This window comes from Typopeltis vanoorti, chromosome 5 (assembly GCF_054136105.1).
Source record: "Typopeltis vanoorti isolate ZY-2024b chromosome 5, IOZ_Tvanoo_1.0, whole genome shotgun sequence".
Lineage (NCBI taxonomy): Eukaryota > Metazoa > Arthropoda > Arachnida > Uropygi > Thelyphonidae > Typopeltis > Typopeltis vanoorti.
In genome coordinates, this window is record NC_143553.1 from 126,481,299 (window position 1) to 126,501,729 (window position 20,431).

At 34.6% G+C, this 20,431-nt stretch overlaps 1 protein-coding gene across 1 annotated transcript in view; it reads left to right on the forward strand.

Annotated features, from left to right (window-relative positions):
• Positions 1-20,208, forward strand: part of LOC150106798 (G protein-coupled receptor kinase 2-like) — a 308,070-nt gene extending 287,862 nt beyond the window's left edge. Inside the window, exon 16 of the mRNA XM_090392711.1 lies at positions 19,217-20,208. The gene's annotated coding sequence lies outside the window, so the exon portion shown is untranslated. The remainder of the gene's footprint in view (positions 1-19,216) is intronic.
• Positions 20,209-20,431: the final 223 nt, after the last annotated feature.

The window sequence follows — 20,431 nt, forward strand, 5'->3', positions numbered from 1 at the left end:
AATCAACTGATATAACCACAAGAAAGAAAAAGAATAAATTATTACAAATACTAAACGATTATTATTGATATAAATTTAATCAGTAAAAATGACTTCTAAGGCCGGAACAGGCCATGCTAGGCCTAAATCCTTGATACATATGATGATAAATTTAATCTTTTTTTTTTTTCTAGTTGTTTATCAGAACTTTCTAGGACCTCCCCCCCCCCCCCCCATATATACATAAACTTTCCTATCATCCTCCTTCTATATGGTGTCGTAAAAACAAAACCCTTGTCAGCAGAGCCTTCAACTTCTGTTCTATCCAAGCTTCTTTACAACTGAACTTGCTTTTATTCACCTCTCTATTCAATAGTTATAATGCCAAAAAGATCTACAAATTATCTCTCCCATCTCCTTACACCTCTCTCAACATACAGAGTACAATAATGCAATTACTATTTCCTGTTTCTGGGGTACTTCAAAAAATAGTCAGAATTTTAAAGAAATATAATCTCTGCACTGCTTTCAAGTCTCGTTTGGCTGGCTTCTCTTCTGCTCTCTTAAGGATTCACTTTCTCTTCCTCTGTTCCAGGTGTTTACAAGGTTCCTTGTCATAACTTATCATATTAACTATGGTCAGTCAGCTCTAGCTGACTATGTCTTGAATAGCTTGCAGAGGATCATGTGGAATAAAACTATTATGCTTCATCACAGTGCATTACATTACATTTTTACATTAGCCAGGCGCTATCAGCACGGGGGGACTTTTGGCCTCAAGCACCACATGTCGCCACTGGGCACAGTCCTCTGTGACTGTCGGCCACGTTCTGGTCTCCAGCCCGACAGCCTACAGGTCTTCCTTCTCCTGATCCCCCCATCTCTTTCTTGGTCTCCCTGGCAGCTTCCCTGATCGGGGTCGGGCCTTTCACGCTTGTCTCACAGTCCTTTCGGGGCCCATACAGTACAGGTGCCCCAGCCACTGAAGACATCGGGCTCGCAGCTCCATCAAGACATCTGCCAAGTTGTATAAAGCGTGTATGGCAGCATTGGACCACCTCCTCCAGACTCCGTCTGCCATGACCCCTCCATAGATACGTTGTAGCATCTTGTTCTCGAATACGCTCAGGTGATCGGCTTGTCTCGCCATGAGAGTCCACGCTTCAGCACCGTAGAAGAGAACAGGCCTGATCAAAGTCTTGTATGGTCCCACCTTTGTAGTCCAAGACAGCAAATGCGAGGTGAAAAGGGAACGCACCTGATAATAGGCAACATTTGCAGCATTTACTCGACTCTGGAAATCAGCCTCAAGTTTGTTGTCTTCAGTCACGAAAGAACTCAGGTACCTAAATTCCTTCACCCTCTCAAACTGTGTAGCTCCCTCTGGATCTTGAGCAGCATGGCGACTCATAAAAAGGTATTTTGTCTTCTTGGCATTTATTTTCAGGCCAACTTCTTCTGCAGCTTCTTCAATAGCAGTAACCAATGCCACTGCGTTGTCCCGTTGATGCACCATAACGTTCAGGTCGTCAGCGTAGCCAAGAATCCTAACTTGCCCCCCCATGTTGACTCCACCTGCCACTTGCTGTGTGTTTCTAATTACTTTTTCCAACACTAGATTGAAGAGAATTGGAGAAAGCCCATCACCCTGCTTCACACCGATCTGTACTTGAAACGGGTCTGAAAGGTCACCTTCTGCTTTCACTCTTGCTCTTGAACCAGCTACGCATAACTGTGCCATTTTTCGGAGTTTTCGAGGAATTCCCAGCTCTTCTAACACTTGCCATATTTTTGGGCGTATCATTGAATCATGGGCTTTAGAAAAGTCTATGAAAATATTATGAACTTCCCGGTTATATTCCCAGCACTTTTCAAAAACTTGGCGCAGCGTGAAGAATTGGTCTATTGTAGAACGGTTCCTCCTGAAGCCCATCTGGTAGTCACCAAGGCACTTTTCTGCATATGGTGTGAGGTGCATTAGCATGATGTTAGACAGCACCTTGTAGCCAGTCGACAGCAGTGAGATGCCCCTATAGTTGTTGCATTGAGCCTTATCTCCTTTCTTATATACTGGGGTGATCAGCGACTCCCTCCACTCGTCTGGCAGCCATTCTTCTCGCCAGATTATCAAGATGAGCTGGTGCAGCTGCTCCAGCAGGACGTCCCCACCATTCTTCAGGGGCTCTGCCGGTATGCAGTCCACTCCTGGAGCCTTATTATTTTTCAGCATGCAGATAGCACGAGTAATCTCACTAAATGTCGGCTCTTCCATAAATGGTTCAGCAGTTTGATAAGGAGTATAATCTTCCGATATTGACGTTCCAGCATTGACATTCAGCAAGTTCACAAAATATCTATGCCACCAAGCGAGAGCATCTTTTGAGTTTGTTAATAGATTTCCACTCTCATCTCTTATGGTTGCCGCATGTGTCTGGGCACCTCGCATGGCTTTGATCGTCCGGTACAATTCCCGTCCATTATTCGTCACCCTATTTCTCTCTATAATAGCCACTTTCTCATTAAGATACTTCTGCTTTTCCCTGTGTAGACATGTATTCACCACTCTTCTCACTCTCTCATATGCAGCTTTTTTTCCTGCTATCTGCTAGGTAGTTCAATAGTGCTTCCCTTCATTTCGCTACAGCTTCTTCACACTGTCTATTAAACTATGCTTTTCTCCTCCTCTTTCTCTTTCCCACAGTTCTCGAGGCAGCTAACGCAACCATATTTTTGATGGTGTCCCACATCCCATCCGGATCATCCTGTAACTCCCCAAAACGATTCTGCAACTCTAACTGGAAAGCTCACTTGCCTTCTGCTGTTTTCAACTTGTCCAGGTCCCATGCCGATCATATGGTAGGACACGCGGGCTTCTGAACTGCAATTCTATGCCTGAAATCATAGGCTACCAGATAGTGGTCACTATCTCCATCTGCTCCTCTGAAACATCTCACATCCGAGATGGAGCTGTGGTGATGTCGATACACTAGTACATGGTCTATTTGGTTAGCTGTTCTACCATTTGGTGATCTCCAGGTCTGTTTGTGGACGTCTTTATGTGCAAATATAGTGCTCTTTACAAAGCATCCCGTAGCGGTGGCAAAACTCGCAAGTCGGATCCCATTATCATTGCACTCCTCATGTAGGCTCTCACTACCCACAAAAGGGTGCCACACATGCTCTTTCTCCAGCTCCGCGTTGAAATTTCCCACCACTAGCTTGACGTCATAGGACAGTAGATTATTACAAGTATGCTCAAGTACTTCGTAGAAACAATCTTTAGCTTCCTCCGAGCTCTCTTCAGTAGGCGCATAACAGTTCACAATAGACACATTTGGAAACGTTCCTTAATTCTAATAGTACACAGCCAATTGTTCACAGGTTTAAAATTTAAAATATTACACAAAAAGTTATCACTAACTAAAAACGCAGTTCCGAGGACTCTACGTCCTCTGTAGTCACCACTATAGTATAGCGTGTAACTCTGATTGCGGGTCGAGCCTTGTCCCAGCCAATGCACTTCTTGTACAGCACAAAGTCCAATTTTATACTGTCGTAAGACATTTGTTACATTAAAAAGAGCTCCTTCTTTCACCAAACTACGTATATTCCAGGTCCCAAAACGATTAATAATCATAGTCGCAAAGGCGTCCGAATTACGAGGCTTCTGTGGTGCTTGTTTCATAACAAATAGGGTTTTTTACAGGAGGGGTGGTTGGCCCCTCTCTAACTCTCCCCTTATATTAGGATTCCTTAACTAAATTGAGCAGCATAGTACTAGCAACAGAAATTCTTAAGCAGTTGCATACAACAAAGTACTATAATATACTTCTACTCAAATTCTACTTATCACAGTGCATACAAACTTGAAAGACTTTTTAAAATCAGCAGCAGATTAAAAAAAATCAACCCTAATCTTGATAAATATGGTTGTGTTAAACTTTCCAAGATTTGAGAAACTTTAATGCTTAGGTCTCCTGCCCAACAGCTGAGGTTAGCCAACAGTACCCATAGAGGGCAACTTTAGGCTTTAAATAGTCTGATTTCTTCCACTTATTGTTTTGTGTGTTATTACAGTTTTAATATTGTATGTTGAAAATGTCTCTGTGACAGAGACAAAATATTGGAATGACTAAACCTGCTGTTAAATTATTTTGCTTTGTGCTGTATTCATTCATTGATTTGACTATGAGTATAAATCAGGTATGTGAGCTAAGGATATAATCTGTGTGTGTGTAATACATATGTAGTCGCTATTTCTTTGTAATTAGTAACATTTCTTGTGGATGTTTTCCTGTTAAGAAATACAGGTTGTATGCAGGAAGGAGAGGTAGGTGGGATTGCTATAGAGAGAATATCAGACATCCATTTGGAAGATGTATTAAGGAAAATTAGTAAGGGGCTGTTTATGACTCCTGTTGTGAAATGCATGTTAATTAAGGGACACATTCGCAATCTGATGGCAAAATAGTAAATATGTTAATATACTTTTTTTTATGTGACTTCCACCCATGAACGGTTTGAAACCTGTAGTACATTAGTACTATAGGCAGGCAAAGGATATTTTTAACATTTTATTTTATTTTTATTTATTTATTTCTTACATAATCCAGAAACTCTGTTCTAAAGACATAAACCTGAAACTTTTTCAGACCTCCAATAAACAGGGAGAAGTGGTCTCACACTGGGTGGTGAACTTCATCTCCCACTAAAGACAACCACAAATATCCATGCCCACAGTATGATTTGGATCTCCAGCCTTGTTAGTTGGCAAGCAAATACACAAACTAATTGGCCAGCCATGCTAGCAAGTATAACGCCAGACTGAGTATGTTGATTTTTTTTTTTTTTAAACAAAAATGAATGTAACAAAAATAACTAACACTGGGTTTATAGGTGGTTGACAATAAGTGGTAGATATGAATCTTTACATAACTAAAAACCGAATATGTAGGAACCGTTACACAAAAATAAAAGTAAAAACAGAAACATGTGGAGCTTGGAAGCTGACATGGATCAGTCATTGTTTAGCAGGTGCGTACAATATTTTGCAGAGAAATTAAAGTCTGATATAATAAATTTAGTTTAATCCTTTATCCAAGTGTGAGCAAACAAAGTTTGCACCTGAAAGTATCTTCAGGACTGAGGTAAGGTAGTGCAACACCAGGCAACTCGTTACAAAGGTGGAGCAAGCTAACATCACTCCTATCTCAGTATCTCCCATAATGCAAAACACATCTCCTTGCAGATATGTATAATGTTATGCATTAAGGGAAGGGCCACTACCCAGATTAGTTTCGACCTTTATTGCTGTCTCTTCAGTGGGAGCCAGGCCCAAGTGGAGATACCAGGCAGAAGCATTAGCAAGGCCATCTCTACCTATAGGAGTTGCCAAACGGTATCTCAATAGGTAGAGATGACCTTGCTAATGCTTCTGCTTGGTATCTCCATTTGGCCTGGCTCCCACTGGAGAGACCTCAATAATGGTCGAAACTAGTCTGGGTAGTGGCCCTTCCTTTAATGCATAACATTATACATATCCGCAAGGAGATGTGTTTTGCATTATGGGAGATACTGAGATAGGAGTGATGTTAGCTTGCTCCATCTTTGCAACGAGTTGCCCAGTGTTGTACTACCTTATCCCAGTCCTGAAGATACTTTCATGCGCAAACTTTGTTTGCTCACACTTGGATAAAGGATTAAACTAAATTTATTATAGTCTAACCAAGTAAAAATAAACTTTCAATAAAGTCCGATATGTTAAAAGATCGAATAAGTGACTTCCAAATATCACATAAAATCATTCCTTGGTTTCTGTTGAGAGTGCCTTGTTGAGTGGATTACCATTGCGGGTATTGAAATTGTCTTCTATGTAAGGCATGGAATGTTTGTCTCACTCATTATTGTGGTGCATGTGGGAGAAATGGAATGCCAGACTTGACTGTCTTGTCTGTTGTTATTGACATCTTCAATATGCTCATTTTGTCTTATTTCTAAACTTCTTGATGTTTGCCTTATGCCACAAGAACATGGAATTTTGTAAATTCCAGGATGTTTGTTGAAAGAGTTGTGGTCCTTAGGCAAGCGTAACAGATCATACAGTTACAATGGGTTTGAAGGCCACCCTTATGTCATTAGATTTCAGGAGATTGGCAATTTTTAGAGAAAGTTTGTCAATATAAGGGATAGAAACCGAACCTCTGTAGTGAATGTCATTAATCTGTTGTGGAGAGGTAGTAGAGAATAGTATTCTTTGTACTATTTTTTTAGAACATCTGTTGACCTGACCAATAGTTGGAGAAGAGAATGTAATTCTTCTTTTAGTGCTCCTTTATTTCTTATCATAGAGATCATCCTCTTTTTCAGAATATATATACAATACCTAATTTTTGTGATATATGGTGCAACAAAGAGAAATGTAGGTAATAACCTGTGTGAGTGGTCTTACGGTGTACGTTAAGAGGGATGCCCCCCTTCTGCTTTTTTTTCGAAAAAAAAAGTTAGAATGTCTAGAAAAGGTAATTTTCCTTCATTTTCAGTTCTAAAGTGAATTTGATTTTATGGCGGAAGGAGTTAACGAATGAAAGAAAATCGTGTAACTCAGTCACACTATGTTTTCATATTATAAATATGTCATCTATGTATCTCTGCCAAAGTGACAGTTTAGGATTTGTAGATAGCAAGACATCTTTTTCCAAGTCTTCCATGAATAAATCAGCACATGGAGAAGATAGAGGGCTTCCCATTGCAAGGCCAGATTGTTGTTTGTAGATTTTTTCTGTTCCATTGGAAAAAATTCAGTTGAGCCAGCATCTAAATAGTTGAAAGATATCTTGAGGGAACAGATTATCTTTAAGTGCCATAACTTCATTCACAGGAACATTTGTGAACAACGATACAATATCCAGACTAGCTAGAATATCCGTTGGTGAGATAGAAATTTCTTCTAGTTTTTCTATAGTGTTGTGAATTTTTCGTGTGGGCATCCGTATGTCTAATGTGCTTCTTTAGAAGATTAGCCAGATGTTTAGATAACAAATAAGTAGGCAAGCTAATAACATCTACGATAGGCCAAAGAAGAATATTAGGCTTTCCATTATAATCATGGAGTTAAGGGTCAGTTGCAGATGAGAATTTTACCTTAAGCTGATTTACACCATGAAAGAATTTATGCAATTTTACTGCCACTTTTTCTTTAATAATATAATTTTTAATATAATATAAAAATTTAATATACTATTCCTGTAAAGCATCTTTTCTGAAATTGTTTTGTTTAGGAAAAAAAAAACAAAAAAGTTGCACCTGGATGAGTGTCTTAAGTACATAGAAAAAATAGTGAAAGTTACAAAAAATAAATGTTCTTATATTTTGGTGGTCTTACTCCCTAACCACCCTATCATGCTTTGGTAAATTATTCATATCCCATCTAAAGAGTCTGTAGTATCTAAGCAAGAAACAAAAAGATGAACATTTTAAGAAATAAATAGAAATTAGAGAACTCATAAATCAATAAAATACAAAATATTAATTTCACTTTATACAGATTAAAAATAGTTAAATAAACTCTAATTAAATAAATAATACAGAAAAACAGAAAGAAACTATTTTCTAAAATATTTCTTTGTTTTGCATTCGTTTTTCATATCATTACAATATTATCTCAATTTTCTCTGCAAAGAATTTTCCATGAACCATACTAGATCTTCTGACAATTGCTCTGCTATCACCATCCACATATTGTCATACTGATGGATGATGAACTTTCCGGTGTGGATAGGGATCCATTGTCATTATATCAAATCATTTATAAAGTTATCAACAAAGATTATATGATTGAACAGAATGGAATAAACAATCTTGTTAGATATTTCAATTTTTCTGAACAACCACTTTGTCAAAAGTAGTTTTTTTACATAATCTCCCAAACATGCCTTAAGTATGAAGGGAGATGTTTCAAAATGTCAAAGTTGAATGAAATCATTGCAAATATTTGTGGTGATTTAAAACAATTGCATTACCTTTACTTAGGTTTTTTTTTTTTTTTTTTTTTTAATGTATAACCTCATATTCAAGCAATTATTCAGCTTATAATACAATAATACTGGGTGGAAAGATGAGGAGAAAGTAGAAATTCGCTAATGGTAGATTTGAGAACCTGCAGATATTTTTCCTTTCTGGTAAAATAACACTCATGTATAGTAAATTTGAATAATTAGATAGATCTCGAATTTGATAAAGACTTTATGAAATCGGAGGTTAGCAGTATATTAGTAGCCAGAGATGCAATATCAAAGTTAATCATATCTGAATTAATTTCGTGCTTGTTCAGATTGAAGCAGTGATGAAACATTATATCAAGAATATTCCATGTTTGAACTCTAGAGCAAGGTTTCCAGATTACATAAAAATTAATAATAAAAAAAAATATAAAAAAAGTTCTTAGTCCACCAGTGGCACTAATGTACTATAGGTTGATAATCTTTCAAAGCAATAAATACAAAATGTTATATTCAAGCAATAACACTCAGGGAAAAGGAGTAGCTATAGTATTCAACACTAAATATGAGTCTAATCTTCTATGGCAGGCAATATCAAGCAGAGTGATGTGGGCAAATATCAGAATGGGGAACTGGACAATACTTAGTTGTGCCTAAGGTCCCACAGAAGGTTCTACTAAGGTAGAAGTGGAGAAATATTTTGAGGCTTTAGAGAAAGCATTTGACAAAATGAAAAAAGAAAAGTTGATTCTTGTTGGGGATCTAAATAGCAGAGTAGAAAATGATTGTCAGACACAGAAATATTTTGGTAAAATTTGGAGAAAAGACCAAAGCTAATAATAATGGCAAATACCTGGTGGATTTCTGCTCAGGACATGGACTGGTTATTACTAACACCATGTTCCAACATAAAAATGTGCACAAATTCACATGGAGAGAAGAGGCAAGGAATAAGAAAAGTCTCATTGACTATTTATTGTTGATAGGGATGTTTTCTCACTGGTGCAGGACTCTAGAGTGTACAGAGGATTTGAAATTGGAAGTGATTACCATTTAGTCTTGAGCAAGATAAAATTGAATTTCATATTGAAAAGAATAACATGTAAGAAAGTTTTAAAGCGAATAAAAGTTGAGCAGCTCTCAGATGTGAACTGTAGACTAAAATACAGAAAGATTATTGAAAAGAAAATGAAAGAGTTTGAGAACAGGAACCAAACCTTGGAGATTCAGTGGCAAGTCCTGAAGAAAACATTGATTCAGCCAGAGAGGCATGTGATAAGGTTGTCTGCAAGGATAGAAAAATCAGAACTCCATGGTGGACACAGGAAATTAAGGAGGTAGTGAAGGAAAAGAAGAAAGCATATCAAAAGTTCCTGGCAAATAAGTCAGCTTGTGCTCTTAGAGAATACAGAGACAAATGTAAGAAAACTGCACTCTCTGTAAAACTAGCTAAACAAAAGTCATGGGAAGACTTTGGTAAGAACATAGAAAATAAATATCAAGAAGGTAGCAAGATATTCTGGAGGTTGTTGAAGAAGCTCGGAAATGGAGGAAAGAGTGCTGTAAGGAATTGGAGATGACAAAAGTGGCATGAAAACTGGAGAAAAAGATATCCTTGAACTATGGAGTAATTACTTCAAAAAGTTGCTAAATGAAATGAGCAGTGATAGCACAGTAAGTAAAAAACACTCAAGAGGCATGCAGTCAGGAATACATAACCATACTTGAAGTAGAAAAGCCATCAACAGTCAGAAATGTGGAAAGGCAGCTGGAGTAGATGATATATTCGACCAAAAATGCTAAGTATGGAGGTATAAAAGTCTTGCAGTCGCTGTACTGCATAGTTCAGAAGCCCTGGACAGAGGGATGAATTCCAGATGATTGGAGTACAGCTTTCATAGTACCCATATACAAAAAAGGGAAATAGAACTGAATGTGAGAATTATAGAGTATACTTGAGAAACATTGTTGGAAGTTGTTCCACTTAGTTATACTATAAATTAAAGTCACCAAGAAATTATATTCTTGGTTTAATCCTTTATCCAAGTGTAAGCAAACAAGTTTGCGCATGAACTATTTTCAGGACTGCTGCAACTCGTATAAAAGAGCTAAAACTTCACATCTTGGTATCTTTAATTTATAGTATAACCAAGTGGAAAAACTTCCAGCAACTTTCTCTAATCCAGAGTATTTTAATAATTTGGCTACTTGTATATGAAAATATGACTTCTGCATTACTTCAACCTTAGTATCACCTCTGGGTCTGGCTTCCACTGACGAGACCTGAATAAAAGTCGAAACTGGTCTGGGTAGTGACCCATAATGCATACCATTATACATCTCCACAAGGAGATGTGCTTTGCATTATGGGATACTAAGGCAAGTGATGTGAAATCTTAGCTTCTTTATACGAGTTGCTCCAGTCCTGAAAATAGTTCAGGCGCAAACTTGTTTGCTTAAACTTGAATAAAGGATTAAACCCTGTATATAATTTCTTGATATCTTTAATTATACTTGAGAAACGGTTGAGAAGGATTGTAAAAGGGAAGCTTGGTGAAGAACAATCTGGATTCAGGTCAAATAGAAGCTGTCAGGATCAGATTTTCACTTTACGACAAATAATTGAGAAATTGTGGGAATATAACAAAGATCTGTATTTAAGTTTTGTATGCCTGCAAAAGGCATATGATAAGGTGCCAAGAGAAAAGCTATTCAAAACCACTACAGTTACATTTATATTTAGCAATACTTAGTCTTTATTTGAGTTGTAAGTCAGCAATTAGAATTGAAGGAAGTACAGGAAGATGATTTGATATTAAATCTGGTGTCAGATTTAATATCAAATTATGTTAGGATGTACATTATCCCCTCTGTTATTCATTATATATATGGATCACATTATGAAGGAAAGCAGTATTAAACCTGATATCAAAATTGAAGATATTAATCTCATATGTAGACGATGTTATACTTTTAAGTAAATCCACTACAAGTCTGCAAGATTCCCTGGTTAAATTGAATAACTGTTATAATAAATTTCATATGAAATCAGCAATAACAAGACAAAGACAATGAAAATAGGTAGAAACATTGAAAATATCAACTTTATTATACAGTGAAACCTGTGGAGGATTCATGACTAAACAAACACATGTAATAACCACAGTAATAAGTTTTAATAAGTAAATATTTCATCCTAAGTATCTTAAGGCATCGTCAGTACAGTTAATTCAAACAACACTTGAAATAACATACAGTTAGAGCACATGATTACAATGGAATCTCAATATGCGTGCATTGCATTAGTGTGTTATAGAATTAAATTAAAATATATCTGGAGGGTGGGGGGGGAAGATTACATTAAAATAAGATAACATATATAAAAATTATTTTACACAATTTTGTATGACAATTTCCCATACTTCAGGAATAGCAAGAACGTGCAAGGCAAGATTTCTGCGATTTGATAAGATGGATATGGTCTTCATGTTCCGAAATGTGTTTATGAACAGATCTACCTGTCTGTCCATAGTAAGACAATTTACAGGAGCATGGAACCTTGTACATGCCAAGTAGCATCAGAGATGAGAGTTTGTCTTTAGGAGAAGGTAACAAGTTATAGATCTGGTTGATGGGTTTTTAGGTAGTAGCAAGTTTGTATTTCTTCATAATTTTTGAAAGACTTTCAGAGATGCCTTTGACATAAGGTATGGGAATCTTATAGGCTCGTTCTTGTCTAGGTTGATGCGTGGTGAAGTGACTGATGATTTTTTTGAGTTGTTTTAAGATTGTGTCCATTTAGAATGACTGTATTTTTGATTATTTTCAATTCTTGGTTTAGTGATTCTTCAGAGGAGCAGAATCTGTGTGCTGATGATTTAACGATGCCAAATTTTTGAGATGGATGATGAGCAGAAGAATTGTGAATGAACCTGAAAATGTCGGCTTGCTATAGACAGGAGTGGAGATGGAACCATCTTCTTCGGATGTGTAAATCCTGAAGGGAGATACCATGTGGAGATTCTTTTTCTAGTAAATTTGATGCGAGGATGAAGAAGATTTATTTTATCTAGAAACAGGTTTAGTTCTTGTTTGGAATGACCCCAGACAGCAAAGATGTCATTGACATATCGTAGCCATTTGGGTATTTAAATGTGAAAATTTTTTCTTCAAGGTATTCTAGAAACAAATTTGCTAAGTTTGGTGATAAGGAAGACCTCATTGCTGTTCCTTCCTCTTGCTTGTAAATTTTTTCTTTTCAAGTGAAGTAACCGGACTTAAAAACAAATTTGAATAATTCAACAATATCAGACTGATGAGTTAACAAGTCTACTGTTTCCTTATGGCGAACATTAGTGAAGAGGGAGACAATGTCGAAGCTAATTAGCATGTCAGTTTCCAACAGAATGGATGTATCCATTCTGTTGGAAACAACTCAAAAATCTTAAAACAACTCAAAATATCATCAGTCACTTCACCACACATCAACCTAGACAAGAACAAGCCCATAGGATTCCCATACCTTATGTCAAAGGCATCTCCGAACATCTTTCAAAAATTATGAAGAAATACAAACTCACTACTACCTACAAATACATCAACCATATCTATAACTTGTTACCTTTTTCCTAAAGACAAACTCTCACCTGTGATGCTACCTGGTGTGTACGAGGTCCCATGCTCCTGTAAATTGTCTTACTATGGACAGACAGATAGATCTGTTCATAAACACATTTCGAAACATCAAGACCATATCCGTCTTATCAAACCGCAGAAATCTGGCCTCGCACAACATGGAGTTGAAAACCCAAACCATAGGATCCATTGGGAAAAGACCAAACTTCTACATAGACCAAACTTTATATAAACATGAACGTTTATATAAAGAAAGTGCTGAAGCCCTACTTCAGAGACCAAATCTAAACCATAATGACGTTCTTGCTATTCCTAAAGTATGGGAAATTGTCATACAAAATTGTATAAAATAATTTTTATATATGTTATCTTATTTTATTGTAATCTTTTTTTTTTCTTCCAGATATATTTTAATTTAATTCTATAACATTCTACTGCACACATATTGGGAGATTCCATTGTAATCATGTGCCCTAACTGTATGTTATTCCTAGTGTTGTTTGAATTAACTGTACTGACGATGTCCTAAGATACTTAGGATGAAATATTTACTTATTAAAATTTATTACTGTGGTTATTACGTCTGTTTATTTAATTGAAAATATCAACTGCATTGTGAATGGAGAATGTGTATCTTTATTATGGCCTCTAGCACTGCTTAGTTCAATCATCCATCTTCTACATGTCTCAAAGTAGACAAAATTTTCAATTTCCTGTTGGATAAATTCATCATCTAATGAACTGATTCTTATAACTGTCATGATAAAATCTCTCTTTACACACTTAGTCATCTTTTCTGAATACTGTTGATATTCTTGGTATTCATACTGGCCTAATCAGAGACTTTTTATGAAAATATAACTTCACTTCCACCCTCCTATAAGTGAAGCTGCTTTTAATTAAGCCTACAACTTACTCAGCTTTACTAGTCATGCTCATATGATTCTTAAAGTTAGATTTCCTGTCAAACAAAATAACAAAATCATTGTAGTCAACTTTTCTAAAACAAAGATTTGGTCCTTTCAATTTATATCCATCTAATATTTTGTAGTTAGTTCATATTAATATTTTAAACCCCATTTAAAGAACTGATTTATATAAACAATTGATTACTCTGCCTGACTTCAAATAGCCAGCTAAGAGGAAAAATTTAATGTATCAATCTAAATCATTATGAATATATAAAATGGGTTCTATCACTGAACTCTAGGGTACCCTGCAACTAACAACTTGCCTCTTTGAAGACTTCCCTCTTAGTGCTACTTTGTCATTTATCAACCAAGTTGAGATGGATAGAATTTCCTACCCATCTCAACTACATAATTATCAGTTCCTTTGTGGCACATTCTATTCAGTAAGTTCTTATGTAGTCTATGAAATATTGGTTGAAATCTAAACAAATCACATAACACCCATTACTCTGAGTTAAAGATGCGAAGAAATTATATTCTTGGTTTCATCCTTTTTCCAAGTATAAGCAAACAAAGTTTGCCCAGTCATGAAGTTACTTCATGTGCAAACTTTGTTTGCTTACACTTGGATAAAGAATGAAACCAAGAATATAATTTCTTGGCATCTTTAACGTATAGTATAACCAAGTGAGAAAACTTTCAATACTCATTACCCTGGTTTTGCTTCCTTTGACTTTTTCTCAAAAAAAGTAAGCAGATATGTCAAAAACAGCTTTTCCCTTAATGAAACAATGCTGTATCCTGCTCCCTATTAAGAACAACCAGGATATTAACTTGACCATAAACTGTTTTGTGCATAAGGTCAAAACTTTACAAGTTTTACAAGGAAAACAACCTACATTTCAAGATCTTGTTGTTGACTCATAATATTGGTATTTTCATTGACTCAGCAACTTTAGACAAATATTGTGAAAACGTAATGATGTGCTGCCAAACACAGTTTCCCCTCATATAATGATCAAAGTATCATATAATTTTAACTTTTGAAGAACACTTAAATGGGCAATGAGAATAGTGCAGAGGAGAATGAAATATCACTGAGGAAAGAATATGAACCTGTTAAAAATATCCATGCTACCTGATATGAAATTACAAACAGTGGAAATGAGCATTGAAGTTTATGGTACTTGAAGACCTTAAAGAGGAAGAGAAAACTGTTCCAGAAGCGATAGTAAGCCACCAAAAAGATGTGAGACTGAAATGAGATATTGAATATGAGAGAATAATAGACAAAGGATTGGCTGGTTTAGAAGCCCTGGACCAAAAAACTGCAAACCTCACTGAACAAACAATATTGTATTTTTATAAATTAGAGGGTCAATAGTAATGACTGAATAGTAAGTATATTAGTTTTCTTTATATAATTCAGAAAAAGAAAAAAAAAACAGTATTTTTAAACAAGAATATTTAAGAAAACAACTTTGAAAATTTGTTTGAAAATTCATATAATCTATCTCTTCATGAAAACGACACATTCATGATGTCCACTGGTACTTTGTTCCATTCACTCACCAGATGCCATGAGAAGAACCTGGACCTCGTGCTTCCTGTACCTTGACTCAGCTTCTGGAGATGAATCTCCCTTTCCTATTTATTATATATTATTTGAAAGTATGCAACTAGCAAATATTTTCAAGACAAATTTAGATGTCTACTTTGACTGTTTCACAATGAGAAATTAATATAATAGGTTACTGTAGCAGCGTGCCATAATCTTTTTAACATGCACTTACCTTTTTGTTATGCATTTAATATATATTATTTTTGTTGTGGGTCTGTTTACATTTAACCTATTCTTTATTTTTTATATTCAATTCATCAATTATTTCTTGAAGTTCTGCTGCATTTAAAAAGACAATATCATCAGCAAATAGTTTTTCCATACCATATTTTTAAGTAATTTTTCTAAAGCTGCCATAAATAATTTTCAAATGGCATATTTTATTATAAGATAACCATTGATACTTGAATAAGGATGAAATGCTTTCACATGATGAACGCATTTGACAGAATAAAATATGGAATGTTATTGCATAAATTAGAGTAGATGGGAATGAATATTAGCTTTCTGACATAAATAATAGGGTGAAGCTATCAGGAAGTGAGTATAGAGTGGCTGCAAGACTCCAGGCACTGATCTGCAAAATGTAGTTCTCTGTTAGTATATACTCTGTTTCAATCTGTTGATAACTCCCATACCTTAGCCAGTAAATAATGCCTTTCAGCTAGAAAAATATGGATTCAAATCCTCTCTAGGATGAAATCTTTATAATGGCAGTGTTTTTCATCTTGCTAGACAGGCAAATATATGCAATTGACCAATGCAGACTGGTGGGTAGAATTTAACCTATCATAACATTAAGTTTCTATGAAGTTGCATTACTTCGCCTTGATAAGCAATTCAGTGTAACACATTAGCCTAAGAAAATGAGGGATATGATAGTGATGTGTTGTGGAGCTCGTTCCTTGGAGCCATTGCTTTTTAATATGTATGTTACTTAGCAATAAATTTAGAAGGCTATATCTAATTTTTTTCCTGCTAGATTAGGAAAGCTTAAGAATTTTGATACAAAATTCTTGTAGAATGATTTGGATAGGCTGGTAGCATGGACATATATCAATGAGTGTCATTTTAATGTTGCCAAGCGAAGAGTTAGATGTTGAGTGGAAATGACTGCTGATGCATTATTTTATTAACTTAAGTACTTGATGAGATCATGAATCTGAGTGATGTCAGACAGGAGGCATATTTCTCAAGTAGCAAAGATAGTATAACAGATAATCAGTGTAGAGGGAAAAGACTCGTAGAAATAATGAAGATATTCCTCCTCTTTGCAGGTCTTCAGTAGTAGTAGTACTACAATCAGAATTTGGTCATCTTTGTTCTGCGAAGGGATAAAAAGACAGCTGAGAAAGTACAGAGGCAGGCAATCAAGATAATATGGATTATGAAGGTAGATTTAAGAGCATATGAGCTACAAAATTAGCAAATAAGCAAAAAAGAAAGGATATGTAGTAGTGTCTTGCTAACATATTACTTTGTCTTAACAAAGTGAATATGATAGCAAAGCAGGAAGAGGGCACTTGTCACAGAACACAGGGCAGTACAATCAGGTAATTGGAGACACAATTTCAAATTGTATCAGAAAAGAGAATTAACATCCTGTATTGCTGATATATATATATATATATATATATATATATATATATATATATATATATATATATATATAGGTAACCTAATGCTGTTGGACTGAAGGGTGCTCTTAATATGTCTTTCACATTTTGGGTAAATTAAGAGCCATATTTTGTTGATGGGTGTGTTGGAATAGGGAGTTCTTCATTACTAATTCTGGCTCTACAAATTGCTTTTTAGACTTATGGTAATTTCTGTGAATACTGTTGCTTTCTTCTGTTTGATTATTGACTAGAGTGAAATGGATTTGGCTGCTAGTCCTTTATTTTTGGTAGATTTAGTAGATTCAAAGAATAAGTTTGTCCTTAGGAAAATAGCACTTTGGCTATCTTTTCAGATGTATCCTGGATGTGAAGGATGGGAATAGTTTTTGTGATCTGTGTATTTTGTGAGGAAATAGTGCCAGCATTTTATCTTTTATCAGAGTTGTAGTAGCATTAGTTAAAATATGTAATGTAGATAATTGAATTTAGTAGGCCAAAGTGAGTAGTGCTGTGTATACTATGATGAATTGTAGTATAGCTTGTATCCCTTTGTACATATTATATGGAGAACCTTAATGTGAAAATCAAAACATTGAGTAATTAACTTTACTTGACATTAAAGTTATTACTCTGAGTTTTGATTATTTCTTTTTCCTTTTTCAAATATATTCAGAGCCACTGCCAGTGTTAAACAGTTTGTCATTGTAAATGGGGTATAGAAAGTCTAGATCATAGGTTGCCAAACTTTTTCGGGCCACTGCCCACTTTGCAAGACATAAATTTTGTAACGTCCCCCCCCATTATAACAGTTTGAATAAAACCATATTTCAAATATTTGAGACGGAATAAAACCATATTTCAAATACTCAATACTGTACTGTCGACATTTCTTCTTATATTCAGACATAATGAAGTAATAAAATTTGCAAAAATATTCACAAAATAAAAGATTTAATTTATACTTTGTATGACTCCACTTATCTATCACATTTTCGACTGATGATTGTTGGCAAAGCACATAAAAAATAATGAAACTTATTCTTAAACCACTGGTATTTATAGATTTGAAATCTAGCCCGAATTGACTTGCATGCATTGACTTGTTTGCAATACCATCGTACTCGTGCTTTGAACAAGTCACTGCAAGCACCCATATTCCTGTCAAAACATGCTGAATTGAGTGAATTACCTACGTAATAGTTGACCGACATACTACTAGTTAAGATTCGTCTGCTGCATGGATAGACTAAAGCCTGTATGGCATGATCAATTTTTACAATAGCAAAAAATGAATAAATTTTTTAAGTATATAAAAAATAGAAGTTAAAATATCCTGTATGACACGTTCAATTTTTTATTTTGCACGCAAACGCATTTTGTTCGTCCGACCACGACATTGTCCGAATAATTATAAAAAATAATTAATAAATAAAATAATTACACAAGATATAAACAACACACCTACAAAACATAACCACATCAAACAGTATAATAAGTTTCGAATAATATTTGCATTGTTTTTTCCCTCTAGTTAGCAATATAAGTTAGTGCTAACTAAAATTTACAATTTTTTTTCTTTCTTGCCATTATTATTTTTACTCGTAGTATTAAATTATATAAAATTGGGTTTATTTTTGTACAAATCAATTAGAAAAGTGGTTTCATATATTTTATATATATTTTGAAATGAAATATAACGAATATATTTGCTACTGTAAACATAACCTATTATACACACATATACACATGCTCTATTTTCTCATTGACATAGAAAATTGACATCTATTTCTATCTGACATGGTAAATTTTCAAATGACTAAATAATTGATAAAAAAATTGATCGTGTAAGACGGGCATAAGATGAATTAAAATGCAATATTTAAATTTTAAATGATTATCTAATCGCAAAATCATGAAAATAATTAATTTTTAAATATATATTATTAATTTCTTCTATAAAGAGCCACCGACTCCTAGACTGCCCCCAAATGCTTCTGATCCCACTATAGCCCCCCCCCTCCCCTCTAGAAGGCTTCAGCGCCCACTTTGGGAACCTGTGGTCTAGATGAATTCAATTGAAATCCATAAGTAGTTGTCAGTATGCATAATCTCATAAAAGCTTTTCCTTATGTTCTTCCTTTTTTTCTGCAGATATATATAACTGTGTTGAATTTTCCTCTTTCTGTTTTTATTTTATTTGGATTATTCCAATGAATTCAGTACATTTCTTTATAAATTACTGATATTTAAAAAGGAACAAATTTAAATTAAATTATATCCTACCATCATATGGTAACATATAACATCCTATACTGTCATGTAAGCTACTGTGTGATGGTAGTGTTTCACATGATATGAATCCTATTCATAATTATAGTTCTGTTCATAAATAGATATAAAACACATGGATCATATTTAATTTTAATGATTTTTTTAATATTCTTTCCCCCTTAGGGAAAGAATATAGAGCTAAACATCATGACGCTGCTGTAAGAAGCAGAACTGTATTCTTCATTCGGAAAAATGTGTAATTTCATCTAGAACATTACCCCCCCCCAACACACATCCCAAGTTGAAGTGTTCACCATAGAAAGTTTTAACTTCACAAGGAAATGAAATTGCATTTATGCAGTGCCAATCAAAGGATGCAAGATCTCACACTATAGTCACTTTCATCATCCAAGTGGTTATAGACCTGCAAAGATTTTTCTCAGGTGATATTACTGTAGTGAGCCATCTTCATCTCAGTGTTATGTATTTATGTATACATATTACAGTTGCCAAATATTAAGTCTTTCATAAATGTATATACTTTGTATATGGAAGCATTCATAGTATATGTGCATTTTGTCATCTGTCATCATTGTCATCTTAAATATGTGCATTGTGAATTCATTGTTCTATTCGCCATTGATTTCACACACAAGGAAATTACTTATTCTCATTGAAATCATGCAGTCACCGAAATTGCTGTACTTGTAAATACTTAAAGAAAGATTGGAGAATGTTAACTTTTTTTAGTTTACATATTATATAATCACTTATGATAGATTATTATTTTTTTAACATTAAGTTGCTCAATATATTGAAATGTTTTTTGATTTAAACATTATTTATATAAATGTCTTTAATTTACTGTTAATATCTTAAAGAGGGAAGGAACTGTGGTGTTATTCATTTCAGTCTTTCATTGTTTAATAGTAGGAAACACATTTAATCTACTAATTCTTAATAAATCTTAAAGCAAGATGTGTTTGACAATGTAATTTTTAAACAGGAGCAAAGATTTTAAATTGTTTACCCCTTTTTTTTAAAAAAAAATAAATTAGTCATTGTACTGTGTGGAATCATAGTCGATTTCAAACATGTTTTTACATTTATTTCAGCATCATATTTTGTAAAGTATATTAAATGTATAATAAATTAACTGTGAAAAAATGTTGATTTGCTTTGCTCCATCTTAATATCAAGAAATGTACATGTTTCTGTGGTTCACTAGCATGGTAGCACTTATGGAACTAATTAAGTGTGTGCTCTTCACAGTGTTATGTTTGCCATAGCAACCTGCAGGGCATTTTTGACAGTCATATATTGTATTATTATTGACAAATAAGAATTTACTTTTTTATTTATCATGGGCATTATTAATAAAAATTCATATGCTGTTCA